Source organism: Apodemus sylvaticus, chromosome 1 (genome assembly GCF_947179515.1).
Source record: "Apodemus sylvaticus chromosome 1, mApoSyl1.1, whole genome shotgun sequence".
NCBI classification, from domain to species: Eukaryota; Metazoa; Chordata; class Mammalia; order Rodentia; family Muridae; genus Apodemus; species Apodemus sylvaticus.
In genome coordinates this window covers 92,758,329-92,773,694 of record NC_067472.1, presented here as the reverse complement: position 1 = coordinate 92,773,694, position 15,366 = coordinate 92,758,329, and the positions used below count along the sequence as shown (strand labels likewise).

Below are 15,366 nucleotides of genomic sequence, written 5' to 3'. Positions count from 1 at the left end.
CATGCAGTACGTATGGGGGAACTTGCCTCCTCTAATGAACCTGTCACCACGGAAGTCACCTGGTTCATGCAGGTGCTCAGCAGTGTATAGGGTGGGTTGCTGGAAGGTTTTGGGGGTGCTTGGATGAGATTGAGCATGGGGTTGCTGCATTGCCCAGAGCCCCCTCCCACTGTGGGGGTCCTGCCCACCTCAGGCAGCCATTAGTCTGCTGGAAGTCTTCCCTCTTCCTTCCTTCCTTCCTTCCTTCCTTCCTTCCTTCCTTCCTTCCTTCCTTCTTTCCTTCCTTCCTTCCTTCCTTCCTTCCTTCCTTCCTTCTTCCTTCCCTCTCTCCCTCCCTCCCTTCCTTCTTCTTTCCTGCTTCCTTCCTCCCTCCCTCCCTTCCTCCCTTCTTCCTTCCTTCTTCCTTCCCTCTCTCCCTCCCTCCCTTCCTTCTTCTTTCCTGCTTCCCTCTCTCCCTCCCTCCCTTCCTCCCTTCTTCCTTCCTGTTGGCCCCTCTTCTCTTGGGAACCATGACTCTTGCTGTCTGCCGCTCCTCTCCTTGAGCACCTACAGAATTCTGTCCTCTGCCACTCACTGGTGGGCTTCCTGATTTCTCTGGTCCTGGCCTTCAGGACCTCCTGTCCGTGCTTCTGACAAACTCGGGGGAGTTTGAATAGTCTACTTGTGTTTCTAGGTGCACCCCATGTTTGCAATACTGTTGTTAAGAGCTGACCCGCTCCAGGTTCTGTCTCCAGTCTTCCCACAGTCGCCTCCGCCTGCTCCTGACTGGTTTCTTGATATTGTCCCTGATCTCTTCTGCTTTAAGAGCCACATGTGCCCTATCTTTCCATCCTCACCTCTGAACCTCTTCCTGAAGTCTCCAATGTGGGTTTGCATTGTGGCAAGTGGCCCCGCCTCTGTGCTCCTGTCACTCAGCCCCAGCTCTTCCCCTTCTGCTGAAGTCAGTAGCCAGATGTGCCCAGTGCTCTTCTTATGTTAAACCCAGCCAGGTACAGAGGGGGAGCACCCCCCCCCAGGGGGAACACCCCCATAGGAGGAACCACACCCCTAGTGACCACTCAGCCCTCAAGTGGCAGAGGTGAGATTTTTATATTTATATTTATTTTTGAGACAGTCTTTGTGTAGACCTGGCTGACCTGGACTCCTCTGCCTTTGAAATCAGATCTTTCAGCCTCTGCCTCCTGATCGCTGGGATTAAAGGTGTGTGCCACCCTGCTTGACAGGCAGAGGTGAGGTTTGACGCAGGAGGCCTACACTGCTACCATCCTGCCATTCCTGTCCCAACTCACTCAGCATCTTCTGGCCTTGTACCCTTCCCTTCCCACAGTGGTCCAGTTCAGAAGGGGCCACTGCTCTCCCACTTGCTGAGGAGTTAGAGGAGGGCCAGCCCTGGATGCACGCTTGCACCCTGCTGTCCCAGGGGGCTTTCTGCTTCGCAGCCCTCCCCAAACCCCTTGTCAGTCTGTCCTCAGAACCCCCTTACACACTCTGTGTGGTGGAAAGCAGCACGTTGTACCAGGGAAGCCTGTTGTGCTGAGTGTCCCTCCGATATGGTCTTCACAGGAGGCATGTGACGTGTCTTGTCTAAGTCTCAGCATTTGATAGGCCCGTCCCTGCCCACCTGCCAGTCAGCAGCCACCGGTCTGAGACACAGAGGACCTCAGGCTTGTCCACCTGCTCTCCCTCATGCTAGCGTCTCTCCTTTGCCACCCAATAACAACAGTGCATTCTTTTGTTTCCTTAGAACAAGATGCAGATGTTTTCCAGAATTTTCTTCAACCTCAGGCAGTAAGTTTTTTGGTGAAGAGTCTTTTTTCCTGGAGTCTTTAGAACCAGGCTCTCTTCCCTCTGTAGTACTCAAAAACAAAGCAACAGATAAACCACAGTAGAAAGAAAGCAGGGGTCAGGTGACAGGTCTTCAGCCAGCAGGCCTCAAAGGTGACTCGGGTATCCTCCATGGTACCCTGGGACTCCTTCCCTGTGCCTCTTTTGAACATAGGCAGAGGCATGGCATGGTTAGGGTAGCTTCTTCCCTGAAAGGAGGTGGCAGGGATGGAGGCGTGCAGCTGACAGAGCACACATGGGCATCTCCTCACACCAGGCTCTGGGATGTAGAGAACAGGGCACCAAGGAGCTCCGTCTTCTCATCTTCATGCCATTGTTATTCTCCAGGGAGCACAGATCAACTCTGGGGTTCAGGCTGGTTAGAAAAGGCTGAGGGGCAGAGTCCTGGTTCCATATGCTCAGAGGCCAAGGAATACCTTGGCCCAGAGGCGTACTTGCCAGAGTGGGAGGCCAGAGACCTCTCAAGTGAACAAATGAAACCAGAACTCCAAAGCCTAGGTGGTAACAGAGCAGCCACAAAGCTGACAAGTAGTATTTCCTGGGAGGGGACTCCAGTCCAAGTGGTTTATAGAGCAGTTTCTTTCAGTGTCTACAGTCAAACCCTTGGCTGTTCAAAAACAAAACAAAACAAAACAAAACAAAATGAAAAACCCAACTAACCAAGCAAACAACTTGGTTTGCTGGGCATCGGGAGCTGCCTTTAATCCCAGCACCCAGGAAGAAGAAACAGGCTGATCTTTCTGAGTTTGAGGCCAGACTGGACTGCAGATTGAGTCCAAGATAGCCAGGGCTCGTACACAGAGAATCCCTGTCTCCAAAACAGCAGCGGCAACAATAAAACCAAAACCAAAGCAGTTTGTGGATGCATACAGATATCTGCAGTAGTAGAAACTCTGCTGTCCCTAGACTTCACACTCTGGAGGGGAACGGGTTAAAGAGGGGCTCCATTAAAGGGGGATTACCCTAAAGGTCCAAGGATGCCACCAGCGGCCCACAGACTAGATGCTCGGTGGCAGAGCTTTCCGCAGGGCTGTTTTGGAGAAGTTTGTGCATGCTTTCATTAAAAAAAAAAGTGTGTGTGTGTGTGTGTGTGTGTGTGCCTAATGGTGTGTGTGTATGTGTGTACATGTGTGTGTGTGTGCATGTGCGTGCATGTGAATGCGTGTGAGTGTGCGCGTGTGTGCATGTGCGTGCATGTGTGTGAGCATGCACGTTTGTGCATGTGTGTGTATATGTGTGTGCATGTGCGTGTGCATGCATGTGCGTGTATGTGTGTGTGCATGTGTGTGCATGTGAATGCACGCACACGCGTGTGTGTGAGTGTGTGCGTGTGTGATGTACATGTGGAAGTAAGAGGTTGGCATTAGATATCTTTCTTGATTGTTTTCCACCTTAGAGGCAGGGTTCTTCATTAGCCTGCAGTTCACTGGTTGTCCTGACTGGCTGGCAAGCTCCCGTTCCTGTCCTCACTCACCCCTCACTATCACTGTGTGACTACGTTGGACCCTCTCACTATCCTCCGCTGCTGTGTGACTACGCTTGACCTTTTACAGGCGCTGGGGATCCAATCCTAGGCCCTCATGCTTGCGCGGTATACACTTGCCTGACTGAGCCATCTTTGAACCTGACACATGGTTTCTCGTTTAGCACCCAGCTCTTCTTCCATGAGGCAGACCCCAGCCTTTTGTCAAGTTGCTCCCTCTGACTTAGATTCTTCTGTAACATGGGACAGAACATCAGCTTTCATGATGGCCATGGAGGAAATAATAAATAGCTCACACAAAGGGCTCGTTACATGGCAGGTGCCACTCTAAGCACTTTATACAGCTGACTGAAGACGCAGGGACTGCTGGCATGCAGGCCAGGAGCCCATAGGGCACAAAAGCCAGGCCCTGTGCCCAGTGTTATGTTGCTGGTGTGTGTTGGACCTGTGGCTCAAACGCCTGATGGGCTTGCCTTTTGACCTGACTACCATCTCCCATCTGAAGGTGTACTGTAAGTCCCGCTTTTATAGATCCCCTTAAAAAAGAAGGCAGTGCCCTTCTGGATGGCTCCTGGATACTTGAAGGGGAACTAGTGTTCCTAAGACTCAGGTCACTGTGGTCCCTTTTCTCACACCCAGGAAATGATCACCTCTATGGCTGCTTGTCTTGTGACGTTCTGTCTGCTCCACCTTCGTCCTGGGCTGCTTGAGGCTGGGCAGCTGCTCAGCTGTCTTTTGGGCTCAGGTGGCTCCTCACACCCACACCACCCATGTCCATGCCAAGACCAGGAGTTCTTTCCAAATGCCTGGCGGTGGGATGGGGTGGGTGGGGTGGGGTGGTTAAGGGGTAGGATGGGGTATGGTGGGGTAGGGGAGCTCGGGGTGGGCAGGGAAACCATAGCTTGCTCTCATTTTACTCGTCAGGGAGAAATAAGGCAAAGGCTACAGGTACGTGTGTCGGAGCATGCCTTGCGAGGAATTATAGACCAGACTGTTCTCTGAGGCCAGTCTAGCCTGTGGCTTCTCCCTAGAGCCCCGGCATTCTGGATTAGCCCTCAGCACCATCCAAAAGTGGAATTCTGTGAACTTTCCTCCTTCTAATGTATCAGAGGACTTTTTTTTTGACAAAGGGAGGCCTTGTCTTTCTTCATAAGAACTCTGTATTCACAAGTCCAGCCCCATAGCTTCAAGTATGATCTCATTTATGTTCAACCTCAGGATTTCTGAGCACTCTGTGCTACTGGTAGGACTGTGCATACAAGTGCCAGAAACGATCTGTCCCCAGGACCCGCAGAGCCAGTGCTTCTCAGAGTACTCTATATCCCTTAGCACCCACCCGGCCAACACCTGTAACACCTGCTCCTAGGCTTCACCCCTTCACTTTCAATAACCTGCCACACACACACACACACACACACACACACACACACACACACACACACACACACACACACACACACTGATAAGCTAATGATTATTTTCTCCTCCAGTCTTCTCATGAGGAACTGAGACACTGGCCTGCCACCTGCTGGAACGTTGTTGTAATGGCACCAAAGTGCAGCAGCCCCTCCCGGAGTAGGGTAGTGTGCTGCTGGGCAGCTGCCACCTGTTGCATTGGCTTGGTGTCGTACATTTATTTAAACATTCCGTCTTACCAACTACACTGAAAGAGTCGTGAACGTAATGACTTTGGATTTCCATTGTGGCTGTACTGACAGATATCTGCCAGAGGTGACAGATAGCTTGTTGAGTAACCCTAGTAGAAATGTCAGTTGTCTTAGGTTCAGGGGATTAGCTTCAATTGGTGAATGTTCTCTGAACTTAGAGATTGCTAAGCAAGGTTTCTGAATTCATCAGAGCCTGTCAGTGTCAGGGACTATGGGGCAGGGGACACGATGAAGGACTGGCAGAGGGGATAAGGCCCCATCAGCCTCTGGCCTCTGTTCAAAGCCCCCATCCTCCAAACACATCAGAGCAACTGAGCAAGCACCAAGGCAGACAGCCCTCATGCAGTAGAGTGGGCTCTCCAGCTAGGGAGGAAGGCTGCCCTCTGGAACACGGCCCTGGGGCAGGCTCCTTGCAGTATAGGCGTGCAGAGGTAACCATGTGAACGAGGCCCTTCTCAGGAGCTCTGGGCTGTGGGGCAGGGTAGTCACGGCTGTCATCCTACCTGATCATTAGACCGCGTCACCAAAAGTTGCTTCATACATCTCTTAGCAGAGCCCCATCTAGCAGTCACTCTGTGGGTCACACTGAGGGAAGAGAGGAAGGTGGGCTCTCACTGGGCTCCATTTAAAGAGAGAGGCCTCTTCTACAAAGCCTGTTTCCTCAGAAGCACTGGTTGACATTGCTACACCACTCCTCAGGAGTCCTGCATCTCCGCCTGGTCTCAGAAGACACCCTCCCAGGCTTGGGCCTGTCCCAATGTGCTGGTTCATAGACTTCTGCTGTTAGCCCCGGAAGGCCCCCCTCTCTGCCCTGGCTGCCAGCAAGCTCAGAGTGAGCATGCTTGTTCTTTTCTGTGGCTTTTCTGGGCTAAGGTGTGCTCTGGTGTAAGCTCCCTCCATCCCATCCCCAGGCCTGCTTGTTTCTATGTTTGCTTTGTCTTTGAATTTTGCTTTTGAGGATGGGATTTTAGCAGAAGGACCAGCAAGCAGTAAAGCCGGATGCCTACCCCGGCCTTCAGTCCCTGCCTTCTGGCTATACATACTGAACAACATATCAGTTCTTTATTGCTTCCTTGGAGAGTTGGGTCATGACGGCCGTGAATGAGTCAACTGTTGTAAAGGTCAGTCTTGTCCAGGCCTGGATGCCCTGGGTCTCTAAGACCTTAGTAGCTATACTAACAATGAGACCAGCTCTAACGGGTTTTGTGGGACAGAAGGGTCTCCTGGGATGCAGGAATTTCAGCAGTCAGATGGAGAGTTCCAAGGCAAACGTGTGGACTGGTCATTGTCGTTAGCTCTCAACCTTCTCTCTCCATACACTGTCCCCCTTCCGTGCTATGACAGGTGTCCTGGTTGTAGGCTGCAGCTTTGACCACTCTTGCTGCTGCTGCTGCTGCTGCTGCTGATGATGATGATGATGATGACTGCTGAGACTGGGGCCCTGCCTGGCTTGCAGCCATCAGTGCAGTCAGCTCAGGTGCTGCTTTTGCAGCGTGGCCCACTGACTGCTCAGCTCCATGGCTTACTCACCTGCCGGAGAGGCCACTCCACTGCTCTTTGGCTTGGTGTACCAGTTTCCATTCTGCGGTCCTTGCTGCTGCCACCACTCCTCTGTCACTGCTGCTGCTCATGGTACCAGCTCAGTCACTCTCCTAAAAGTTGGTAGGAAGCAACCTCTGAAGAGCAACTTGGATCAGGCCTAATGTAACACCAGGAGAGACAGTGTAGGATGCTAGGTGCGGTAGGGTGTCTCGCAGTTAGCTCACAAGTAAGTCAGTCTTATGTGGCTGGAGAAGGGTGTTTGTACCAATCACAGTAAACTCTACATTCAAGGGAAAACTCCTGTTTGCATCGTCACAATGCTGTTCTCTGCTCGGCCACCACAGAAGTGCTCTTTCCTAGGCTTAGACAGAAATGGCTGTAGGTTCACCTAGAGTTCACCGAGGCTTGTAGTAGCAAAAAGAAGTCTGCCACAAATTGTTTGGAACTGTCCTGGCTGGAGCTGTGCCTTCAGAATCCAGTGCAATTAACCGAGACCATCACGCAGTTTCCTCAAAGCATCCTGGGAGTGTTCCAGAGGGCCATTGCTGGCGTACAGCCATCTGGCCTGCTGTTCCGCCATATTTGCTGCCCATTTGCTCGGGGTAGCCAGGGAAGCTTGAGAATATCTAAAAGCTGTCAATTAGGGAGCTCTGCCCAATGTCCCAGATTCTTTGCTTATTTACAGGAAAATGATCCCCAGGAGTGCCGAAGGAAGAACTTCTCACAGTGTTCCAGTAGTGCTTCCCAACCCCTACCACCCAGTGCTCGGGCATGTGAGGCAAATGCTGTATTACTGAACCGTCTCTATATCCCCATTACTAGTGATTTTTAAAGGTGATTTGATCCCAGAGAGAGAGGTGAGACATCTTGTCTCATTAGCATGTAACTGTTGGGACATAAATCCTATCTGCAGGGGGCCTTCTAGGGTCCTGGATCAAGTGTGAGAACAAAGGAACATGGGCCTGTGGTCCGGATTGAGGGCTTGGATGTGGCTGTCTCTCCTGCAAGATGGTAGGATGGGCAGTTGGGGTTAGCACTGTCTTGCCTTGCTCAGAAACGCACTGTCTCCTTTGGGTGCTCGCTAGTGGCTAGCACGCTCCTGCCTTGGCTGTAACCATTCTACCAGGGCAGCCTGGGCTGTGGGGATTCCTTCCGCCTTCTGCTTCTTTAGATGGAACTCGTGGGTCCCTGTGCTGAGGGAAGGAGTTGAAGAGACCATGCCTGATGCTTTCTCCAGGCGCCCTGCACAGGTTTCCCCATTCCTGCTTTCTCTGGCTCTCCGGTGAGATCCTCTCTCTACCTTTAGGACCTTCTAGCTCAGAAGAGGGCATATGTGTGGCCCTGGACTGCAAGACACGGGCCAGACTCCAAGACTGACCTTCACGTGCCATTTGCATGCTTGTACCAGGGCAGGTCCCTTGAGCCCTCCGCCAGCAAAGGTCCCTTTCACGGCCACCTAAGGTCTCTTGGAGCACCCTCTCTGCCTTGCCCCAAGCTCCTTTCAGAAGAAAGTAACAGAAAGCTGGGGCTTTCTTCTTTGTTGTTGTTTCTCTCCCCACCCCATCCCCCCACTTTCAATTGTTGTTCTTCTATCTAAGAACACCTTCTTGGAAAGAAAAGTCTTCCAAAAATAATGTCGTCACATCTGCCTCAGCCTCCTCACTTTGTCTAACAAGTAAGAAACACCTTCGCAGTTTTGTTTTATGAGGATAACAGCAACATCTAAGTTAGCAGTTATTTTAATTTCTATAAAGTAAAATTTAATATTATAAAAGTCCATCAACATGAGGTGTTTCTTGTGGACCAAGGATCTGTAAATCTAATGAAACCTTGTTGATCGGGGACAGAAGGGAGAAAGAACCTGGGCTTGTCTGGGCTTGTCTGGTCGTGGGCCACTTACAGGAAGGCATGGGACAGTTACAACTGCCCATAATTGAGACACCATCAGCAGGGTTCTAGTGGAGCAGGGAAGATAAGCAGCGTGAAGATCTTACCAGGGAACAGAGTGGGTTCCACATTAGGAAGTCCCCCTAACCACCCAGCTCCCGGATTCCCCAAGGTTTCCTCTTGGCCTTAGCCCTGGGCAGTGTGTGGCAGCCCAGTGACAGGCTGGCACTGAGTGACATCTAGTACATCCTGCTAGAGAGTTTGGAATTTTTCTGGCTTAAGGAAAAAAATGAGGCTTCGGGTGAAATAAGTGAGGAGGGCGTTCCCTCACTGGCCACAGTGGGAGGGGGTGGATCTGGAGAGGATCTGACAGCATTGGCAAGGCATGCTGGGAAGTAGCTAGATCCATCCCTCAGAGGAGCTCTGGGGCTGTGGGGGGGGGGTAGGGTATGTGTGTAGAGAGAGGGAAAGGGAGAGAGAGAGAGAGAGAGAGAGAGACACAGAGAGAGACAGAGAGAGAGAGAGAGAATGGAGCAGGCCTTGCTGACTTGGGAGCTGAGAGGACAATATGCAGCTGTACAAGGAATCAGTGCAGCTGGAGTTGCATATGTTGAGCCTGGAGATGGCAGCACCACTTGGGGGCCAGAGGAGCCAGATTTCCAGATATAACATTTGCATGTGCCTGGCCTAGAGTTAGCAGAGCTGGACCATGAAGGATCTGAGCCAGGTGGCATGCATCATGAGTCAATGGAGAGGGAGCAAGTCGTTCCAAGGATAGTTAGTCGTTCTACGATCCCAGGGCCAGCGAGGCAGAGAGCATTTTCTGAAGACCCCAAGGGTCAGCCAGTGTAACCAGTGTAATGGCAGGTCTTTTGCTTCAGAAGATGAGCAGAGCACTCACAATTGCAGTCTCAATTGCTGTCAGAGCAGCATGGATGAAGATGTGGAAGGCCCCTCCGTGCTCCCTCCACATTGGCTCTTTTCAAATACAGGAGGCTGCCATGGAGATCAGCAGGGCCGAGTGTAGGCAGAAGGAGGTGGTAGTGTAGCCACTTGGCTGACAAGAACCCTTGTCGATGTTGCGTCTCTCTTAGCTTTGGGTATGTGTAGATATCTTGGTGTTCACAGGAATTTTCTTTAAATGCTGTCTCAGTTGCTTCTGGTGGCCCAACAATCTCAGTGTGGCTTTGGCTAGTTATTCACCCCTTCAGGTACTTGGATCTTCCCTTTGTAAAATGCATACAGCAGTGTGTCTGCCTCCTAGAGTGACGGTCGAGTTTAAATACATTAACTCACGCAAGTCAGTAAGTGTCTGGTGTAAAACAATAACCGGACATTCACAGTCATTATGTACCCAGTAAAAGAAGTAATAAAACATGCCTAGCTTTCCTAAGGATATATCCGAGAATTTCTACTTGAAGACATGGTTTTCACCAGAAGCATCTGCCAGATCCATTCATGCTTTTGCAGCGCAGATGTCACAGGGATGTAAAAATATGGCCAGTGTTGAGCCAGTGAGTGTGGTAGTTGATGGGCTGGGAACTGTCCTGCAGGAGTTAGGGGCTAGCGCCCTCACCCTCCTTACCTCAGAAGAGACTCTCAGATTTATTTATCCCTGTGTGACCCTCAGGGTTTCTTTTCTTGGGTCTCTACTGTAGGATTTTGGAAGAACTTGACTGCCTGGAAGGAAGTTACAAAACATGAAAGTCGCTTTGAGGTGACCAGCAAGTACAGTGGCCCCTTGCACCTCCCACACTGGATCGAAGCTTGAGAACTGTAACTTCAGGTAATAAATAAGTCCCTTCACCCTCAGCCCCTGGCAGCTGATGGTTGTTGGGGACCTTCAGATGTTGAGATGTTAAAAAAAAAAGTGGCAGATACTGATGGCACCCCAGGTTGACATGTGCAAGGGGCCAAGCATCTATAAACCACCAAGGCCTGGAGGACAGGGGTGTGTATTCAGGCCTTTCCCTGCTTTTCTGAAGGCTGGCGTGAATGTTAACAGTGGTCACCCACCATGACTTTTCTAAGATGTTTCCCAGAGAACAAGTCAGACTAGCCAAGACAGTTCTGAAAACTGAGAGCAATGAAGGGAGCTAGTGTGTCCTGCTGTGTATTAAGATGTGTACTGAATCCTCGTTGTAAGAAGAGTGTGACAGTAGAATTAAAAGAACCAGATTAGGGGACAAAATAGGACACGTGAACATGGAGAGTCCACAGAGGTGCCACATTAGGTGTTTGGAAACAGGAAACATGGCCTAAGAAGAAGGTCTGGGACAGTACTGCAGAAGCGGCTAACTGTAAATGAGGCATCAGAACAGTTGCCAGAAGGATTAGATTTGTAAGTAGAATATAAAAGTAGAGGCTAGAGAAGGCTCAGTTGACAACATGCTTGTCAGGCAAGCATGAGAACAGTTTGAACCACATTAGGTGGTTCATGAGTGTTTCTGACTCTAGTTTAAGGGGATTCAATACATCTGACCTCTGTGGGCACCTGTACTCCTATAGACAGAAATACACATACATATAATTAAAAATATTAAAAAGGGCATGCAGCAGTGACTCAGTGGTTTAGGAACACTGGATGTTCTTCCAGAGGACCTGGGTTCAGTTCCTATCCCTCACATGGCAGCTCACAACATGTGTAACTCCAGTTCAAGGGGATCCAGTGCCTTCTCTGACCTCCAGGGGTACCAGCTACCCATGGTACATATACATACATACATACGTACATACATACAAGCAAAAGCATCCAAATACATAAAAATAAAAAAGTTTTTAAAACTGAAAAATGTAGAGCTGAGTACAGAGGCATGCACCTGTAACCCAGTGCTCAGGGAATGAACACACTGTAACCCAGTGCTAGGGTGGGGTGGGTGGAGATGGGTGGTGGGTGGGGGGATAGGAGGAGAATGGACACACTGGGGGGGGGATGGATACACTGTAACTCAATGCTGGGGGGGATGGATACATTGTAAACTGGTGCTGGGGAAGTGGACACACTACAACCCAGTGCTGGAGAAGTGGATATACTGTAACCCAGTGCTGGGGAATGGACACACATAACTTAGTGTGGGGTGGGGGTGGGTGGGGGGGGGTAGTAGTGGAGGAGGGGTGGGGAATGGACACACTGTAACCCAGTGCTGGGGGTGTGGGGGGGGAATGGACACACTGTAATCCAGTGCTGAGGAAGTGGACACACTATTACCTAGTGCTGGGGAAGTGGATACACTGTAGCCCAGTGCTGGGGGAATGGACACACTGTAACCCAATGCTGGGGGAATGGACACACTGTAACCCAGTGCTGGGGAAGTAGACACAGGGACACAGGGGGATCTGTAGGGCTTCCCAGCAGCCAGTCTAGTCCGTTCTCTGAGCTCCAAGTTCAGTAAGAGACCGTGTCTCAAGAAATGAGGCGCATGATTGGAGAAGCCACCCAACGTCAACCCCTACCTCTACATATGTGCTTGCATGACCATGCACATCTTTACACAGGTTCACACATGAGCATGTACACATACATATACACACACACACACACACACATGAGTAAAATTAAAGTTTAAGCCAGCGTGATCACATATGCATATAATTCTACCACTAGGAAGTTGAGGCCAGCCTGGGCTATACAATGAGTTCCAGGTCAGCCTGGGCTACACAGCAAGATCCTTCTCAAAAAAAAAAAAACAAAAACAAAAAAAAAACCCCACCTAAATAAAATAAATTAAAAGCTATAAAATATTGGTATAAAGAGGAATATTTGTATTATTATTTTTATATTTTAACATTATGTATAAAATCAAAAGATAATGGACAATGGAAAGAAAAGCATTTACAACATCTGTGATAATCAAAGAACTGCTCTTTGTCATATGCAGATAATTTCATTCATGCCCAGTCTCCTGGTGGAACTGTGTGCCAGAAAGAGTTCTGCACACTAAGCTGTGGGCGGCCAGTAGAATAGAGCTCCTGTTCGTAAATGCTGACCACTTCTTAGGGAGGACAGAAAGGAGATTGTTGTAGGGGAAATGTGGATCAGAAAATTTTAAATAAGGGTATAGAGTAGGAGTGTCGGCAGGGTTCATACTGTATGGTCCTTCAAAGAAGTGTCACTAAGGAAGTGACATTTAGCTGTGCACTGTTCTGTATTTTTAATTCTGTGCCAATAAGAAGACAAATGGAGGGGTCAGATGGATTCTTGGCTCAGAGCCTGGAAAGCCAGAAGGATAGAGGCCACTTGACTACTGAAAGGCTTGCTTGGAAGGAACACGAATATGCCAAAATAGAGTCTCTGTCATATACTAAGGTAGAGATATGGGGGGAAGGGTGGTTGTACAAGTCTAGAATTCTGGGAACAGCCAGGCTGGAGATAGAAGCTTGAGGTTGTCACCATAGTATGGGTGGCACTTGAGATAGTCAAAGTAGGAGCTTCTAGGGATTAAATATGGACAGGTCAGGGTCCCAAAGGACCCATGGGGTTGTTAGTCTAGAGGCAAAGAAGATGAAAAGCCAGGTTGAGAACAAAAGTAGAGTAAATCCCCAAACAGAAGAATTATGGGAAAATAGCATCTCCAAGGCAGTGACAGCATCCAGGGAGAGGTCAGCTGTGCTGATGCCACTGGGGGCCATTTGATCTAGGAAAGGCTGGTCCCGATTGAACTAGCAACGGCAGCTGCAGTATTGTAATGACGTCACGAAGGCTGATGGGGTGGGTGGTGGGTGGGGGGTAGGGCTGGAGAGATAGCTCAGAAGTTCGGGGTACTAGCTGTTCTTCCAGAGGACTAGAGTTCAATCCCCACCACCCACCACCATCCACACTGGCTCTCAGCCACTGTGACTCCATATCCAAGGAATCTAATGCCTCTTTCTGGCATCAGTGGGCACTAGGTACATAAGTGGGTGTATAGACACATACATGCGAGCAAAACACTCACCTACATAAAGTAAAATTAAATTAGAGTTTAAAAAAATCCCGACCTGAGCTAGATTATATGGAGAAACCAAGAAAAAACTAGGGAGAGAAAGTGGGACAGTAGGAAGACAGTGTCCCAAACAGTTTACTTGGGACTAGGAGATGACACAATCGTTAAGTTAGAGCACTTGCCTAGAAAGCAAAGGCCCTGCGTTCCATACCCTGCATTGTGGAAAAAAATAATGTATTGGGTTTTTTCCTCCAAGATTTAGTTATGTGACTGATGTTTATCCCGACAAGAATGATCCAGTTGTGTGGGGAACATGGATGATGTAGGATTGGCCAGGAGGAGGGGCCCTGCAATGACAGTCCTGATCGGATGAAGCAGTAGAGTTCAGGCAGGCCTTAGGCTGTGGGGCTCCTCAGCAGCAGCACCCACTCAGGCTGATAGAGATGTGTTTGTCGGCCACCACTGGCTTCCGGAAACCTAGCTGGCAGGGCTGGGAGTGTGGCTGGGAGTAGGGCATTTGGCAGCATGCTTGAGGCCTTAGCTTCAGACTCCAGTACTGGGCTGGGGGTGGAGTGGGAAGGAGAGAGAGAGAAAGGAGAACAATTATCACTTAAAGTGAGAACAAGGGGGATACATTGGCCAGGAAGGTGAAGGAAGGCCGGCAGCCCTGCAGGCCGCTGAAGCGCACTTTTTCTCAAGTGCACGGTTGAACGCCAGGCAGAAGGCATGTGGTGGAGAGATGGGGACCGAGTACAGACATCTGGGGAGACAGTTACCTACAGAGGAACAAGCAAACGTCAGTAATGAGGAAAGCAGTGGGAAAACAGTGAGGTCTCCCTTTGAGACTGGCACGGGTGCTTCTAGCTCTCCTGCTTTTAGAAATTAATTCTAAGAGGTAACAGAGACACATGTAGAGTAAAGATGTAGACCCCAGAGGGGCGTGTCCAGGCCGGCTCTGGCCTGCTGGGAGGGGCTGGTCACCAGCCTGAGAGCACAACAGTGACTGTGGGAACAGCTCTCACCCTTCTCACCCTCTTGTTTTGCAGATGTGGGAATTTGGGTCCAGAGGGTGGGAGTGACAGCCCCAGTCAAATCCTGTGGACCTTGGAGCCCTTTGAGGCCCACTGGGCAACCCCTCTTCACCAGGGTTTGAAGTTAGAGTCCCTTGCAAGGTACTTAAGACCTTTTTTCTTTGAACACTATGCTTGTAAAATATGAACTCGGAAAGTGGCTTGTACTTTTGTTTGTAATGTCTTTATTTAATCATACAAATTGATGCTGGGATAAAAGGGGCGGGATGGGGGCAGGATGGGGTAGTGAAGACTGGGCAGGCCTTGCTAGATCAGGAAGAGGAAGCATATTATCTTAGCGCCACAGTAGGACTTATCCTTTCTTTTGGAGAGGAATGGCAGTTGAGACTGGGACTCACTAACGTAGCCTAGGGTGGTCTTGAACTCATGATCCTCCTGCTTCCGCTCTTAAGAACTATGTGTGCGCCACCATGCCCAGCTATCTATGTACCTCTTGTGTTTTGTGCTTTTTCACAACTTTTTAAAAACAAAAATCATAACGAAAGCAGAAACATCCTTGTTGGGATAGTTGGGCGGCTCCAGAAAGATCACGCCAGGCCAAACGGTTCCACTTGAAGTTTATTGAGAGAGGAAAGAGCAAGGTGGTGGTGAAAAGGGGGGGGGGGCAAGAGAGAGGGAGGTCGAGCAGAGGGGCTTTCCTCTTATATATGGATGGTGACGTGGCCAGAAGTAAAGGTGGGAGGTGAGCCAAGTGGATTCTGGGAACATGGTGGCTGTTGCCTTGGTGGTCTTGCTGTCCCTGTGTGATATCACTGGTTTCAGAGGTCTTGATACCAACAATCCTTATGATTCATGTTTGTTTCACTGGTTATATATTCATTAATCAGAAGGAATGGGATTGCCTGTGTTTGACTGAGTACATGTGGGACACTGGGTCACCTCCCCAAGTCTCTGCCTGGTTTATTCTTCCCCCAGTGTAGGTCCTAGAA

The 15,366-nt window shown here is 49.9% G+C and overlaps 1 protein-coding gene across 6 annotated transcripts in view; it reads left to right on the top strand.

The window, feature by feature from the left end:
- The window catches only part of Bmal1 (basic helix-loop-helix ARNT like 1), a 105,232-nt gene that overhangs the window by 58,395 nt on the left and 31,471 nt on the right, over positions 1-15,366 (top strand). For 4 of the 6 annotated variants that reach the window (XM_052201045.1, XM_052201032.1, XM_052201050.1 and 1 more), the window contains exons 3-4: positions 10,083-10,210; positions 14,393-14,518. The exons of 1 other annotated variant lie outside the window; for it this stretch is intronic. The gene's annotated coding sequence lies outside the window, so the exon portion shown is untranslated. The remainder of the gene's footprint in view (positions 1-10,082; positions 10,211-14,392; positions 14,519-15,366) is intronic. One more of the 6 variants, XM_052201040.1, reaches the window with a different exon arrangement.